Genomic DNA, 16031 nt, shown 5'->3' on the forward strand with positions numbered 1-16031 from the left:
GGCCTCATATGTTGGCCTTGCTCCACCCCGCCTGAGAGCCCTAGGTCTGCTTTGTCATCACGTGGTCATGGCCCACCCGCTGTCAAGAATTGTTAAAGGAAGACCCAATATGGGGTTACAGATGACTGAAAACTAGATTAATGGGTATCTGAAAACATGAAACTAATTCATCATATATAATTTACAGAACCCAAACCATGTTGGAGACTTTTTTTTTTTTTTTTGGAAGAACAATACCCACACAGAAATTCCTCTGCTAGGAGTCTCTGTAGATAGATTTGCCAGATTTAACAAAAACAAAAACAAAACAGAAACTCCCAGTTACATTTTATTTTCAGATAAACAATGAATAATTTTTGTGTGTAAATATGTCCCATGCACTATTTAGGACAAACTTATACTAAAAAATTATTTGACATTTTTCTGAAATTCAAATTTAACCAGGTATCCTGCATTTGATCTGGCCATCCAACCACGGGAGAAATTGTCACATGCAGATCAGGGATACATGGGCAATGATGCTTTGTTATATAATAGAGAGAAAGCAGAAACAAACTAACTAGGCCTCCTATGAAGAGAGAAACACAGTCACCCCAAAACCACAGGCTGTTAGGGGGTTGCAAGGTTTAGAGGGGCCCTCTCATCAAACCACTCTTCTCCTGCTGTGTCTCTCATTGACAAAGCCCATCAGAAAGCAAGAGGCCAAGGAAGTATGAAGTTTCAGTCTTTGGAGGTCAGCCTCCAGGGGTGTGCTGGGGCCAACTGGGAGCATGTCCTCCCAACTCCATGTTCAATGATGTCACATCAGAAAGTGGAAAATACCCATAGTGGCAGTATTTATTTACTCCATGGAAATCAGCAAATACTACAAATCAGGGTAATTTTTTCCCCATAGTGCTTATGCTAATCACTTACCAGAACCCCACTGTTAGTTTCCCAGGCACGGAGCAGGGTAGAGAAGGATTGAGAATGCATGTGGAAAGGAAAATGGAGACTAACCAGTGTAACCGTTGTATTGTAGTCCATTGTATGAATAAACCTCCATTTATGTATCTGTTCTCCTAAGAAGGCAGCCACTTTTCCATTAGAAATACACTGCTTTAGAGATGTTCAGAAGAGGGAAGAAACACTGCGAAGACCCTTGGAAAGCTTCGCAGGAGAGAGGGACGGAATGGGGTCTTGGCGCTGGCTGGGATCTGTGCAGTGGGTGGGAAGAGGGTTAGCATTCCAGACAGTGAAAACTGAATGTTGCAAAGCACAGTGAGCACAGAACAGGGCATCCTGGGTGGCCAGTAGAGTGTTGGGTGGGTCAGAGGCTCTGGCCCAGGAGGGTGAAGCTGGTTGCAGCAGGACTCTATTAAGCCCAAAATTTCTCTCCATCTGGATCATTCTGCTCGTGACTCCACCTGCCAAGCAAAGAGCAGCCTGCAAAAGGCCTCTAAAGTCCTTTGAGGAGCCTGGATTTTTCTTTATAGAGCGTGGGCAGTCATAGCTTTTCTTAGCTAAGCAGTGACAGGATCCAAGCTGTGAATTTAGGCAGATCGGCTTGGCAACTCCACACAATGTGGACTGAAAGGGAGAGATAGCCAGAGGCAGAAGAAACTGATCAGAGGTCAGAGCCATTGTTGAATGACATGTGGAGGCAATGACCTGAAGTAGAACCATGATCCTAGGAGTAAAAATAGGGAAGAAATGAAAAAAAAATGGCAAGTCATTGACAGAACTCGGTAAGTATTGCATTCAGAAGACTAGGGAGAAAATGGAGAGAGCTCCAAAGGTTGGGAGAAGAGTGATGTCCTTAAGGACAGTGAGCGAGTGTTATTGGGAGGGGCAGGCAGCTCTAGGAAGAGTAGAAGTTCTCTTGTATAAATTTTGAGCCTGCACCAACACCTAAGCAGCCAGTCTGTTAAGCAGGAGATTTGAGACTGGGTGCTGCTGATTCGGACGTGGGCACTGTCTTAGAAGCCATGGGATTGTACAGGCTTTTCGAGATGAATTAGAGAAAAAAAAGGTACGCCAAAGGCCTTTTCTCAGAGAATAAAGATTAGGAAGATAGATGGAACCAAGGAACGAGGAAGAAGGAGACCTGCATCAAAGGGGGAAGCAGACTGTGGAGAGAGTGTGGTCTCTGAGCAGCACAAGAGGAGAGTCAGGTTTCCACAGGCCTTGGCAAATGCTTGCCCACCTCGCATCCTGTGGGCAGGCCAGAACCTCGTCCAGATGAGTGTCTCATGGTTTCTAGCTTTCTCTCAGCTCTGACCAGTTGCAGAGCCTGGGATCTGGAATCTTGACTAATCTTTAACTGTCTCAGGAAGCTGTCATGTTACCAGTTCTTTCATTTCTCATCTATCTTGAAATGACATTAATAATTAAGTTTGTCTTCCTCTGCAACCCCGCAGCATATTTCTTGCTTCTCCATTGGCCAGCAAATAAATCCTTCCAAAGGAGATTCTGGAGTCATATGCCTGGGTTTAAATCCGGGCTCCACCATTTACTGTCTGTGACTTTGAGCCAATTACTGAACCTGCCATGTTGGATTCAGTTTATATCCCAGGGGCCTAACACAGTGACTAATGCAGTTAGTAGTTATTGAGTTTGATCAGATTTTGCAAAACCCCTGGCTCCACATGTCACTCCTGCTTTGTCTTCATATTTTAATTCTGTCCACACTGTGATATTTTCAGCAGAAAAGCAGGGAATGTTGACCACGTGTTCAAGAAGTAGAACAGTAAAAAACAGAGAGAAATAGGATGGTAACTATAGGCAGTGAAAGGCTTTTCCAGAACTGGGAAGACCTGAGTGTGATTGGAGAAATGAGGAAAGAATCGACATAGGTTTGAGAGCAGGAAACGGAAGGAATCTTGTAGGGCTGATAATCGGGAAGTGGGCGGGAAGGATTTAAGTCATGCACACCTCGGGAAGAAGCTTGCCTTTCTTTTATTAAAAATATATTTATTTCTTTGGAATAGAAAGATTCTATTGTAGCGACTCTGACTAGATTTGTCCCTCTGACTCTCCATAACCCACAAGCTCCAAACAGGGACCTGAGCCAGGTCCCAGGTTTGAAACCTGCTTGCTCTTCTTTTCACCCAGCCTCCCAAGGCTCCACCTTTTACTGCCCATGACCGTCCAACTAAAGTCCCAGTGGGGGTGCCCAAGTGCTCAAGGATCAGACTCTTGCCCTGCAACAACACTCTCTGATGTCTGATAAAGGAAAGATTTGGAGATCTGGGAACTTGACATCCAAGCAGACATAGTCTTCAGCTGAGGCTGGGAGATGAAGGTAGGGAGTGAGAAAATAATTAGGTTTAGAAAGCAGGTTAACTGGCCCACAAAGAAGTGGAGGCCTATCAGGAACCATATTATTGCCTCAGGGATGAGGGGGGTTGGACTGGCTGAGTGAAGACAAGTCAGGAAGGAAAGAAGAAGTGGTGACGACAGATGGGAAAAGCCAAGAAAAGTTACAGGTGATCTCGGGAGGCCTCAGCCTAGTGCAGCACTGCTTGGGTACGAGAAGGAACTTGTGGTTGTTGCATGGTTGGCTCTGTTGGGTGTGAACCTCCTTGTCTCCCAAATGGAGGTTGTAACTCTTGGGAGGCATGGCCTCTTTGAAAATCTGATGAAGAATATGGACCATCTCCTAAGAAAGGCATACATGTATACACAACTGATCTGCATTTTGCATATAATTTCAGGGAGCCATAGACTAACCCCCCAGAAATAAATCCATGGATCTCGGGGTCAAAGTTTCTTCTCTGAATTTTTTTTTTAATGATAAAGAGTCATCATAGGGTTTTAAACACGTAAATGGAGAGGTCTGATTTATATTCATATATTTTTTAATTTAAATCTAATTTTTAAAAATTGAATTTTAATTAACATTACATTATATCAGTTTCAGATGTACAAAATCAGGATTCGATATTTGCATATACTGTCACAAAATGACCACCACAATAAGTCCACAGAACTTTTAACTTCAAACTAAAGTCCCAGTGGGACTTCGTCCCCTTTCATCATGGAAATCGAAGTACTTTATTTCCATAAATTAGAGAATTTGTGAATTACTGGTATTATCAGAAACATAGTGCTTCCCAGCCCCTCCATATCACAACTGAGAAAGCTGAGATACAGCGACAATGTGCTCACAAATCCTCTTTAATAATGGCATGGCCTTTATGCCACGGTGTTTCCTTCCATTTCTGCTCTTATTTTCAACTCCTATGGAGAAGTAGAGGAGGAGCAGAGGAGATTAACATGCTCTGGGAAACTTCAGATATATTTTCGCATAAGGCAGGTGTTATGGGTCGAATTGTCTTCCCTCACCCCCCAAATTTGTATGTTGAAGTCTAACCCCCGGGGACCTCAGAACGTGACCTTATTTGAAAACAAGCTCCTTGCAGATATAATCAGTTAAGATGAGGTCATGCTGGAGTAGGGTGGATCCCTAATCCAAAAGGACTGGTGTCTTTATAAAAAGGATAAATTTGGACATGGAGACATGCACACAGAGAGAATGCCATGTGAAGATGAAGGCAGATTGGGGTGATGCGTCTACAAGCTACAGACCGCTAAAGGTCGCCAGCAAGCCCCCAGAAGCTGGGCGAGAGGCCTGGAACACACTCCCCCTCACAGCCCTCGGAAGGAACCAACTCTGCCAACACCTTGATCTCGGGCCGCAGAACAACAGAACTGCATTTCTGTTGTTTAAGCGGCCGGGTTGGTGGTACTTTTCCAGCAGCCCTAGCAAGCATATCCAGTGGGGGAGGTGTCTACCTCTCTTTTTTGAGCACAGTGCCGTAAGTCCATGTGCTGACTCCTGAGTCTTATGGGAAATGGCATGAGTATTTCTTTGAAAAGTATGCCGAGGCCCCGCCACAGAGACCAGTTGGTCAAAAGGAGGCAGATTTGCTTGGTGAGGATCGAGGGGACTTCAGAGCAGGGAAATGATGAGAAATTGTGTCACAGAGTGGAGCAGGATGCTCAAATAGCTCAAAGTAAATGAGATGGGGTTTACGTGGATTTGGTTATGGGGCCTTTGTTTTGTGGGGCGGACCGAAATGCTATAAATAATCTCTTCAGCCCTCATCTTCATGAAAGCTACCTTAAATAAATATACAGTCTAAATAAAAACAGTGTGTTGACATAAACATATAGTCTTTAGGGAAGGTTGCCAAACCAATTTGTTGTCCTAAGCCCTTTGAATGAATCTGCCAGGGCTGCCATAATAACGTACCACAGACTCGGTGGCTTAATCAACAGAAATTTGTTTTCTCATAGTTCTGGAACTTCCAAGATCAATGTGTCAACAAGGTCTCAGTCCTCCTGAGGCTTCTCTCCTTGGCTTGCAGATAGCCACCTTTTCCCTGTGTCCTCACATGGCCTTTACTTTGCATGTGTGCATCCCTGGAGCCTCTTCCTCTCATCAAGTCATCTTGGATTAGAACCAACCCGAAGGGTCTCATTTAACCTTAGTTACCTCTTTAAGGCCCTATCTGCAAATACAGTTACATCGGGGGTCTGGGCTCCAACTCGTGAATTTGGGGGTAACACAATTCTTTTCGTGATACCCCTTCTGTAATAAAGAGAAATAGCTGGAGATATGCAGGGTGCATGACTGCTATAATATCACTTTGGAAAGGAGAGCGGAGCTACCAGCAGGGAGAAGACGAGGTTGAACTAGGGGAGCCAGTCAAAAAGGGAGACATCATGTAAGTTAGCTGCGGTAAAAAAAAAAAGGGGGGGTTTTTTTAATCGTAAGTGGAGAATGAGGGATTGAGAAATTCATGGCACTTATATGATGGGAGAGATATTGTAAATGAGAGGAAGGGGAAAACTGCATTGCAAGTATTGTGGGAATTACCAAATGAGCCAGCCCTGGAGCTCTCTCAGGGACCCCAGTGAAGTTCAGTTACCTGTGGAGGCGGGTTTGTGCTACCATGAGTGCCAATCAGGATGTAGACTGGATCATGTGGGTGCTGAGTTTGATGTGAGTTATACAAGAAGCCAAGTGTACAAATCAGGAAAGAGTACAACCAAGCGTTTGCCCATGATTTGCACATTTTTTACTCAGGTGCCTGAGTAACAGACACCACTACAACTGGATGCTTTAAACAGGACTAAATGCAAAGCAAAAAAAGAAAAAAGTGAGTAGATGAAACATTAAATATAGACAGAGGATTTCCCAGATGGTGTCAATTTGGCACCATTGCTCTCTCTCTCTCAAATTGTTTAACGATGACTAATTCTTTTCCCTAATTTGACATTTTGAAAGAAACCTTTTGGAACCGTTTTAAATCTGAAATACAGGCAAAGAAACCTTTTGGTTGCCGAGTAAATATAGGCCTGGTTGCAATCGTTTTGTTCATTTCACCTAATGGGAATAAAACGTGATACTTTTTGAGCTTTAACTAATCTAAGGAAGGTACAATAATGAGGACACCAGGAGTTAAAGAGGGGCAGTTACTTGTCTAGCCCACCCCTGCCTGTGAGTAGCAGGGCTCACGGCAAGCTGAGGGGCTGCTAGGGGACGTGAGGGGATGCATGTGTAACGTAAGCGTGATGCTGCAGGGTGGGCCTGCACCCACGTCTCCTTTCTTATCTGTTTGTCTGTAGAAATTTGCCACAATTTAATGAATGAAGGAACTCAATGTATTTTTTTTTAGGCAAGGCAACCCTTGGTTGACCTCACAGATTGCGAGGACCTTGTCAGCTTACAATCCCTTATTTTTTAAATTTTTTACACCTACAGCACCTGGTCTTCTAGGTGGTCTCCCATCCAAGTACTAAGCAGGCCCGACCCTGCTTAGCTTCTGAGATCAGATGAGATTGGGCTTGTTCAGGGTGGCGTGGCCATAGACTAGAACTCAATGCATAGTATCTGAAACTCATCTATTTAGAAAAGCATAAGGGTTATCACCTTTGATTAATGCTTGAGATGTATGTGTGTGTGTGTACAGGAGAAGGAGAAGAGGGAGAAGCAAAGGAGGAGGAGGAAGAGGTAGAAGAGGAGAGAGACGTCAACTTATAAAGAAGTTTTGCTCCAAAAGTTTACTTTTAAGTCGATGGTATTTTCACTCAGAGACAGGGTTATAGTTAGAGGTTAGTTAAGGGCCCAGGTCAGGCTGCAAAAGCACATTTAACCAAAGTCCCAGAAGCACAGTAGTATCATAGAGTCGTAACACCATTCTATGACAGTGTTTCTGTGGAAAATGTGAAGATTCTGACTTAAAATGCCAGGGATCTCCCTCTGGACCCTTCTCTTCTTCCCTCCCCACCTGCGGGCCACTTCCCTAACACCAGGTACAGATAGAAGCATCCGCGCTTAGGAGCAGACGCATGCGATATGGTAAGTGATCAGAGTTGGGCTGATAGATGGGGCTGAGAGTAGGCCTAGCCTCCCGGGGGACAGTGGGGAGTTGTGACAGGGCACTTTTATGGGGCCTGGGATGCTCCACCAGCCTCTTTTTATTTCTTCAGCTGGTCCCAGCGATGGCCACCTGTTTCCCTTTCTACTACTACTCACCCATGCTTCCAATAACTTTCTCTTTTCCTGGTCTGCTCTGGAAAAGTACATGGCCTCCATGTTTCTTTGTTACATTCCTGTCCCTGAAGGAAGCATTTCACGTTGTAAAAATTTAGTCTAGAAGAATGGTCGGACTTTGGCTGTCCTCACACTTTATCTTAAATGCTATAAGGGTTCCTTCTGTGACAAGTTGGATAAAGCCTTAGAGCCACTGGGTAGGCAGATGGTCGAGAAATGGGGACATCACTGTGACCAGTACATGTTTCCCGAGGAAAAAGATTTGAGTGGCATAGAAGAGCCATTAGCCCCAAAATATCCGCATTAGATGACCTTTTCTAGGAAGGTGCAGGTTAGGAAGACTTTTCCATTTGCAGATTGCTCTGAGAGTCATGATACTTTGGACATTATCTTAGCCAGAGCTGTCTAGTGATAATGGAGCTTTTCAGCTTAATGGAAAAGCTAGCTATCTGTATTGATATCTTGCTAAATTATAAAATGCCCTTCCATTTCTCATTTCCCACTGTAATCTTCCACTTGCTCTATTGAATATGAGATGAATTTTTAGTGAAAATATAAAATAGGAATTGAGATTTGTCACTTGAGGTTTGATTACCCAGGAAGCAAACTCTCAGATGAACACAGGATGTTTATTAGGAAGTGCCCTCAGGGTCAACCCCTGTAAAAAGGAGGGGCGGGAAGCAGGATTGGGCAGGCTGAGAAATCTATCTGTCATGCTGGCCCAATCATAGCCTCGAGACGTTCTGGAGCTTTGTTCTAGGTTGAACCAAGTTGGCCAGGCCTTATAACCTTGCATGCATCCATAAGTCACTGGATACAGGCCACCTGTGCCAGGTGGCTCTGCAGCTGAGGCACCTCTTTAAGTGGCCAATGACTCCAGGCTGCCAGCTGACAGTATTCCCAGCTGCTAGGACTATGAGCCCTTCACTGAAGGTGCTCAGTTGGTGTACCAAGGTGTCTACTGCAATACTCAAAATAGAAATAGACGATAACTAGGAATTTATAATATAAAATCAAAAAGCACACCTGCTTAAATTGCCACTTCCATTTGTATGGATTCATTCAGCAGGTGGAGCAACAGACTGCAATTCATGGGCCAGCAGGTTCATGCACCTGTGGCTGAGCACAGACGCTGGGCTGAGACCAAGACATTTCGCTTTCTGCCATGGCAACCTCCTACAGACATGCCACAGCAGTCAGGAAAAAAAAAAGCCTCTTTGCAACATTTATTTTTAAGATGAAAAGTGAATTTAATTACTTGTTAACCCCGACTATAAAAGCAACTTATTCTTACTGTAAAAAGTATGTATAGTGTAAAAAAAAGTATAAGAACAGGGGGAAAAATCACCTATAAGCCCACTCACTAAAAGTAATCAGAGAATCATTGTTAACCTTTTTGTATATTTTAACTAATCTTCTCTGAGATTTTATATATATATTGCCCATCCCCCCATAGTTGAGCTCATGTTGGACTTATGGGAGGCAGAAGGGTGTCTTGATTAAGAATGAACTCTGAAGGCAGAAAGAACTGGTTTGAATTCTGTCTCTGCCACTTTCATTCATTTATTCATTCATTCAAAAAATAACTATTATGTAGCCCTGGGGATACAAGGGTGAAAAGAGATAAAGCCTTTCCTTTATGAACTCATGTGATAATGGAAACTTAACCTTTCTTAAAGTCTCCACCTCTAAAGTGGAGATAATGATACTTACCCCTTAGGGTTTCCGTGAGAATTATTATCTTGTTAAATGAGATCATGTATATAAAATGCCTGCATGTAGTAATCATTCAAAAAATGGCAGTTATTATCATCACATAAATTGCTTTCTTTCACCGAACATTATGTCATAGTTTTCTCATGTCATAAAAAACCACCTTTGTTGGGGTCACAATGGGGTTCCTGCAGCATCAGTGGAAATACTGGCGCTTGGCTCCCTACAAGGAGTACAGCCTTCAGAAGTCCAGCAACCCCACAGGACAGCCCTTGTTGGTTAAGGAGAAGCCGGCTCACCCTTCTGCTTTCCAGCCAGAGAAGCTTCTGAATCTCTGATAATCTCATCGTCCCCCTTCCACCTCTTCAGCCCTTTCAACCCTTTGTAAGCATTTCCTGCCAGTGAGTTCTTTCTGTTTGGTATATCTGGAGTGGGTTCTGTTTTTCTGCTTGGACCTAATGGAGACAAACATTACATTTCATTTTGGCTGTCCGTTTTAAAAGCAACTCTAAGAAATAAAGGTCAATCGGATAGTTGTTAAAAGAATTTAAGGCTTGAAAAATGGGGCAAGTGAGGAAAAGTTGCAAAAGGGAACAGGCAGAAGGCTGAAGGTCATCAATAAACAAAGGATTTAGGCATCTGAAATGTCGTTTTAAGAATCTGACCATTTATTTGTCAACTCTAATGAGAAAAGAACCAGAGGAAATTTTCTCAAAGCCAGGGAATTAGACTCTTTTTAAGGAAAAGCTTCCTTATAAAATGGAGGGGGTAGGGAGCAACTATTTTTTTGTCCCAGAACACATTTGGTAATGGCTGCTTCTGTAATGGCATTTTTGGTTGTCACAGCTAGGGGGTGGGGTGCTACTGGCATTTAGTGGGTGGAGGCCAGGGGTGCTACTCAAACACCCTACAGTGCACAGGACAGGCCCACAACAAAGAGTGATTCAGCCCAAAACATCAATAGTGCTGGTACAAATTAAGTAGAATTAAGTAGAATTTCTAAGCATTGCAAAGTACTATTATCAGCTTTACAAAATGCCTCTCCTGAGAGTCTGGCTGACTTTTTAAAATAACGACTTTATTGAAACATACGGCAATTCATATACCACAGCATTCGCCCTTTTAAATCATACGATTCAGTGGTTTTTAGTATATTCACAAAGTTGTGCATTGATCCACCACTATCTAATTCCAGAACTTTTTCATTGTCCTCAACAGAAACACCATACTCATTAGTAGTCGCTCTCTATTCCACATCCCCAAAGTCCTATAGTGCCATCGGGATTTTGAAAGCACCAGGCACTCATAAATTACTTTACCATGTACTTTATAACAGCAATTCTTTTTCTTGAAGGAAACAATGATTGTTTCCTTGCTTTGCTTTGCTTTGTTTTGTAACATAACTGAGGACTTTACAAACACTTTAGGTCAGCTAAGAAGACATTGCCCAAGGAGTGGATTCTGTCTCAGGGAGTCTAGATCTGAAATTCTGCATTTCTAACAAGCTCTCAGGTGATTCCAGTGTTGCCGATTCGAAGACCACATTTGAGTAGAGAGGAGATAGACAAGAGCAGCAAACAAGGAACTTTTATAGTGTAACCTTCTGTCTGTTCTCCCGGAGTCATCTTTATTTTATTTATTTAATTATTAAAATTATTGGGGTGACATTGGTTAATGAAATCAAATAGGTTTCAAGTGTACAGTTCATATGTATATGTATATTGTATTGTGTATTCACCACCCAAAGTCAGATTTCCTTCCATCACCAATTATTTGAACTCCTTAACCTATATCCCCCTTTCCCTGTGGTAACCAGTAATCCACTGTTCGTGCCCACGAGTCTCTGTTCATTTGTCATGTTTGTTTGTCGCTTTCAGTTTTATATCCCACATATGAGTGAAATCATATGATTCTCAACTTTTTCTATCTGATTTATTTCGCTTAGCATAATCTCAAGATCCTTCTATGTTGTCTCAAATGGCAGTATTTCATCTTTTCTTATGGCTAAGTAATATTCCATTGTATATACGTACCACATCTTCTTTATCCAGTCATCTAATGTAAGACATTTCAGTTGCTTCCATATCCTGGCCACCATGAATAATACTGATATGAACATCGGGGTGCATATATCTTTGCGGATAAATATTTTCAAGATTTTATGGGTAATACAAGGATTTCTGGGTCATAAGGTAATTCTATTTTTAGTTTTTTTGAGGAACCTCCATACTGCTTTCCATAGTGCCTGTACCAATTTATATTCCCACCAGCGGTGTCTGAGGGTTCCTTTTTCCCCACAACCTCTCCAGCACTTGTTATTACTTGCCCTGTTGATGATAGTCATTCTAACAGGTGTGAGGTGGTCTCTCGTTGTGGCTTTGATTTGCATTTCCCTGATAACTAGTGAAGTTGAGCATCTTTTCACATGTCTGTTGGTCATTTGCATGTCTTCTTGGGAGAAGTGTCTGTTCAGGTCCTCTGCCCATTTTTTAATTACACTGTTTGTTTTTTTATTGTTGAGTTGTATGAGTTCTTTGTATATTTTTGATATTAGGCCCTTATTGGAGGCATTGGTTGCAAGTATGTTGTCCAATTCGGATGGCTGCCTCTTTGCCTTATTGACGGTTTCTTTGGCTGTGTAGAAGCTTTTCGGTTTGATACAGTCCCATTCATTTATTTTTGCTTTTAATTCCCTTGCCTTTGAGGTTGAATTCATAAAATCTTCGAAATTCAAAACCCATGAGTTTAGTACCTGTGTTTTCTTCTATGCAATTTATCGTTTCAGGTCTTATATTCAGGTCTTTGATCCAATTTGAGGTAATTTTGGTGTATGGTGATAGATAGCGGTCTAGTTTCTTTCTTTTGCATGTGGTTTTCCTGGACCTTTAAAATAACAATGTTATTGCACTATAATTCACAACCCATATATTCCCCCATTTAAAGTGTACAATTCAATAGTTTTTAGTATATCGACAGAGCTTCGTGACTATCACCACAATCAATTTTTAAACATTTTCATCACCCCCAAAAGCAATCCCATATTCATTAGCTGTCACTCCTCATTTCTCTCCAGTTCCCCACCCCTCACTTCAGCCCCAGGCGACCACCATCTACTTTCTGTCTCTATGGATTTGCCTATTCTGGACATTTCATATAAATGGAATCACATAACGTGTGACCTTTTATGTCTGGCTTCTTAGCATCATGTCTTCAAGGTAGTACGGATCGGGGCTTCGTTCCTTTTTATTGCCAAACAATATTCCATTCTACGGATATGCTGCATTTTGTTTGCTCATTCATCAGCTAATGAATATTTGGGTTGTTTCCACTTTTTGACTTAGAGCAATACTGGTAGTCTCACTGAATCTTGGAATTGTATGAGAAGTTTTGTTTCCATGTTATTGAGTGATTGATTACTTCACTGTCAAAATGCAAACTGTGGGGAAAGATGACACATAACATATTAACAACCATTTATAGGCTGGTTTCAATGAATTTATCAAGAGCTTTTCTCAGATCTACTTTTGAAAGGGATAGGGTAGAAGAGCACTGGGGGTACTGGGGGTACCAAATCTGGCATGATGTGGAGGCTGGGAAAAAGGGGCAGAAAGGGAGGCTGGGGCCTCTAAAACAAACACCATTCCTTGATCTTGCCTTGTGTAAATGTATTCATTATAAAGTTTCCAAAGGAGACTGACATATTGCAACTATTTGATTGGTATGTTTAATTAGATACACTTTTTTTTGGAAGCCAGTGAATAGACAAGAGGCGTTGAAATCTCCTATCCTCAAAATCTTGAAGTTCTACCTTTTAGACTAGTGAAGTTGATTAGTGAGAAAAACTTAGGTTTTGTTTTTATTTGGTTGGTCTTATTTATGACTCAGTAAAGTAACAGCCTTTGCCTTCCTCCCTTTCTCATGATTGCTCTTTGATTAGGTCCGTGTTTATTAGCAATTTGGAGGAAGATAAGGAAATAATAGGGAAAATATAGCTCGTGGTGATTGGGTGCTCCATTTGTGTTTCCCCACTGTGATAGTAAGTATAGTGTTTTCTATATCGTAGGCTCTCATTAATCTTTGTTGGATGGATGAACTCAGGCCAACCTGGCCATTTGTTAGCAGTCTCATGAAAAAAAAAACTTTCATATGTGAGAGACCAACAACATTAGTTTAAGGGAAATAGTTGTGTTATTGACAGATGTCAATTGGTTGCAAAATCTCTATCTCCTACTAATGTACTAATATAATTGTTCTCAATTTTGGAAGCCAGCATGTGTAGATTCACATGGCTTTTGTTTTAGGCATAGTATCAGTTATCTATGGCTTCTTAATAAACTACCTCTAAATGCAGTGGCTTCCAATTATTTTCTTTGATCAGTAATCTCAATTCGAGCAGGGCTTGCTACCGATTGGTTATCTCTATTTCAGGAGGCATCGGCTGGGGTGGCTCTTTTAGGGCTATAGGATACACTTCCCAAAGTGACAAACTCATATATGTGGTAAATTGGGACTGGCCGTTAGCTATTCTCCATGATGATCTCTCTATAGGGTAGCTTGGGCTTCCTCGCAACAGAGTGGCTGGGTGAGAACAACGAGTATCCCAAAAGAACCAAGCAGAAACTATATTGCCTTTTTATAACATAGCCTGGAAAATCATACAGTGTCATTTTTGCCATAGTCATAAACCAGCCCAGATTCAAGGGAAAGGGAACAGAGATCTCCACCTCTGGATGATAGGAGTGTCAAAGTCACAGTGTGAGAACATGTGGGATGAGAGATATTGTAGTGGCTATCTTGGCAAATCTAATCCTTCTTCACACCTCCAATTTTCCAAGTGGAAAGATTTTTTAAAATTTATCTTTATGATCATATTCCCTTAACCGTCTCCTCTAAAATTGGTAGCTAGTCTACCTCAGAAGCTAACATTCTTTAAAGTAATTTATGTGTGAAAGATTGTCCCTCTAGTCCACTTAAGGCATCTACTAAGCATCTTTCTAGGATGGGGTGTGTCCATATAATTCTTACCTCTATCTGATTTGGAGAAAAGAATAACACACAAGTAGGCATAGCCCTAAATATAAGAAATTAAACAAATGAGAAACTATACATAGAGAGAGCCTGGGGCAGCTTTAAGTCAATTTTTGGAGGGTTCTATAGTGTGGATGATAGGTAGATTCAGCAGAAAATCTTACATACCTGTGCAGAATAATAAGTAGTTTTGATTTTGGAATTATAATGGCAATGGAAGGTAATGATATTATAATGTGTGTGTGTATTTGTATTTGGTCCTAGTTAAGTTGGAATATTGAGGCTGGCTAGCAGTGATTTGGTCATGACTTTGTGTGAAATTCTGAATTTGAAATCATAAAGCAACATATATATTTCCAACAAAGTAGCATTTTCCTTGATGTTTCAATAAAATTTTTCAAAATACTAAAAATTTAAAGAATTGCACAGTGAACATCTATATACACTCACCACTCAGATTCTACAATTAACAGTTTACTCTATTTTCTTCATTACATATCTACTCATTCATCCATGGCTCTATCCATCAATCTGTCTTGTTTTTTTATATACATCAAAGTAAATTATAGTCATCAGTACACAAAGTAGTGTATTTTAAGTTCTGTTTTAAAATGTGGACACTTTTCTTTTTCAATCTATCTTGTAAAAATTATATTTGACAAGTATATGAAATCTGGTGGACTTGATCTTTTGTCATTTTATTAAAAATGAAATCTATGACAATTTAGTGGAGAAGTTGCTGGAGAAACAAACTAGAGATTGTACTTTGTGATGAATATTATTTAATGTGCTTCAGATCATATCTTTGTCTTCACTTGAGCATATAAAAATCTTATACATTTTGAACTGAATGGTTGTGTCACCTATAGTAAAAAGGCTGACTGATGAATAAAACAAGCATAGTAACTTTTTATTTCTTTAAGCATGTTGGAGGCCATATTGGATTTTTATCTGTAAAGCTGGTGGAGAATTTCTTTTAGAGAAATTAAATCAAGACTCAAGGCAATTGTACAGGTAGATCAGGTTCACTCTACAGCTCCCATACCTTTTTATTTCAACCTACTTCCTCCAAATGGTATAGCCTCAGTATCTAGCCACTTTGTTTTCATCTTTCTTTTCTTCTTCTTCTTTTAAAATGTATATCCTTCAGGTAATTGTTTGAATCCTTAATTTTCCTCTATTATGTAGCAACACAGCACAAAATAATGTGGAGAGTCATTGATCAGTTCATTGATTCATTTATTCTTTCAGCAAATGCTTATCGAGTGTCAGGTTCTATGCTAGGCATAGGGAAAACAAAAATGAATAGCACATAATCCTTATTTTCAATGCAAAGCAATTAACATGGTACATTGATCAATATTGATGAGAAAACTGGATAAAAGTGGGTTAAAAGATTTTTTCCCACTTTTCTAATGAGAGTAACTATTGCTCTTTACCCAATCTCTGCTTTTTTTTTTATGTCGTGTAGACACCAAACAGTAGTGTATACAGAAGAACAATGTTATGCTAATGACTCATTATTATATTAGAACATTTTAAAAGAGCAAAGATTGTTTTATGGATTTGAGAAGAAGAAAGATCAATATGTTTTCCACCCCGTGTGTTTTTATGTAACTAGCCCAGAATTCTAAGGTGTCTTATAGTCTGTAAAATTGTATTAAACCTAGACAATGCAAGGCACAGCCATTTTACTACTTTTTTTTAAAGCCTAGAGCACTTGGTGTTCCTAGGTTGTCTCCCATTT

General features: G+C 40.8%; 1 pseudogene; it reads right to left on the reverse strand.

Moving 5' to 3' along the window:
• Positions 1 to 6742: 6742 nt before the first annotated feature.
• LOC118608561 lies at positions 6743 to 6860 on the reverse strand (annotated as a pseudogene).
• Between the last annotated feature and the right edge of the window lie 9171 nt (positions 6861 to 16031).

This window comes from Rousettus aegyptiacus, unplaced genomic scaffold (assembly GCF_014176215.1).
Source record: "Rousettus aegyptiacus isolate mRouAeg1 unplaced genomic scaffold, mRouAeg1.p scaffold_m13_p_9, whole genome shotgun sequence".
Classification (NCBI taxonomy): domain Eukaryota; kingdom Metazoa; phylum Chordata; class Mammalia; order Chiroptera; family Pteropodidae; genus Rousettus; species Rousettus aegyptiacus.